The following is a 1,791-nucleotide window of genomic DNA, read 5'->3' on the forward strand; positions in this document are numbered from 1 at the left end:
GGGGGTGGGGGGTGGGTGGGTAGCGATGATCTCCTCTGGGAATCATCAAGTGTGAAATACATCCAGCCTGGAAAGTAAGGCCTGTTTGTGCACGTTCCCTTCTGGCTGGGAGATGTTAAGAAACGTGGTTTTGTTTGCTTAGATATTTCAAAATTTATTTGTCTTGGTTTGGAGGAGCTTTGTGTCCAGAATACATTAGTTCTGGTTTAAGAAATACGCGGCCGCCGAGGAGTGGAAGCAGATTGAGTGAAAATGTTCAGCTCCAAGGTTAGAGTCAACTTGGGTGTGTGAGAGAGAAAAGCTGCACGATATCCCAGCTACCTTCCACTCCCACAGCTCCAACGCCTGAGGGCGGGGAGTCCAATGGTTAGTGCTCTGCCTTAGCCTTCGGGAAGTCAGATTTCAGATAACTTAAGACAAAAGGGAAAGTTTTATATCCAAGAGCACGAGGCCAGGCTTCATTTCTCAACCCCGACTCTGGGTTTGCTAAAGGAGACACTAAATTTGCACCAACCTGCCATCCCCGCCCATGCCGTGCCCCGCGCCTAACCCGGTGAGAGAAGAAGGGTTGCCGGTTCCAACGGGCGAGTCAGACCGGCGGACCGTTACGCTCAGATGCCACGAGAGGCCCTGTGCAGCCGGGGAGGGCTCATGAGCAAATCTCCCCCAAACCCACACGGGGGTGAAATTCCGTGCTTCGGCCGCATGCTCACACCTGGGAGGTGTCCTTCCTGCCTCACTCCCCCTTCAGGGAGCTTCTCCCTCGGGGGGTGCAATGACAGAGGCACCACCAGGCAGGAAGACAGCCTTCCGTTCTCACGATCGCTCCCAAATGCCGGTCGCCGGAGCCCTAGCAGGACACAGACTTGGTTTTTGGAGAGGGCTCACGTTCTCCTGTGTGCGCCCGCTCTCCCGAGTGCCGTGAAACCGTCCAGGTGCAGACAGCCCACTGGGGAGAAAACGGTCTTAGGGGTCCTGAGGGCCAAACACTGGGTCGGCACTTCTCCCTACTGTCAAGCATCTCAGAGCCTGGACTCTGCTAATGCGCACTGTGACTTCAAGATGGGGATACAGCCTGACAAGTTGGTTTTGTTGTTAGCTGTCTTGGAGTCGGCCCCTGGCTCCGGGTGATCCCACTCGCAACGGTCCTGGCCACGCCCATGATCAGTTTCGGACTGGGCCGTTGTAACCCAGAGGGTTTTCAGTGGCTTATTTTCGGATGTAGATTATCAGGCCTTTCTCCCCAGTCTGTTCAACACTCTAGAAACATGGCAGCCTCCACTGACAGGCAGGTGGTGCTCTGCTTGAGGTGCATTGGTCTCCCACATGGAAGGCGAGTATTCTGCCGCGGCACCACCACTGCCCCCAGCCCTTATTAGATGCTAACTGAGCGTCCAGCACAGAACTAGGAGCTTTGTGTACACTGACGCATGGAGTCATGCTAACTGTGGAAAGCAGGCTCTGTTCCTGTCTCCATTTTACAATCGGGTCCAGGGAGGCACAGAGGTGACAGGTGACGGGCCCAGGTCACACAGGAGGACGCAGCAGTGCCGGCCTTCCAGCCCAGACCCTGAGACCCCGGAGCGTGTGGCACTTCCAAACGTATTTAGGGAGGCAGGCTTTCCGAAGGTCTGCACTGTCTTGTGATACAGGCGAAGCGCTGCAGTAGCCGATGGAAGTCCAGCAGAGAGCATTGGTTTATCAGACTTACTATGAGGGAAGCAGCCAGGATACATTCAGAGAGGGGGGATACATAGCAGCACATACCTACCGCGGTGCTTCCCAGGGGTG

This window comes from Trichechus manatus, unplaced genomic scaffold (genome assembly GCF_000243295.1).
Source record: "Trichechus manatus latirostris isolate Lorelei unplaced genomic scaffold, TriManLat1.0 scaffold00008, whole genome shotgun sequence".
In the NCBI taxonomy this organism is placed as follows: Eukaryota; Metazoa; Chordata; class Mammalia; order Sirenia; family Trichechidae; genus Trichechus; species Trichechus manatus.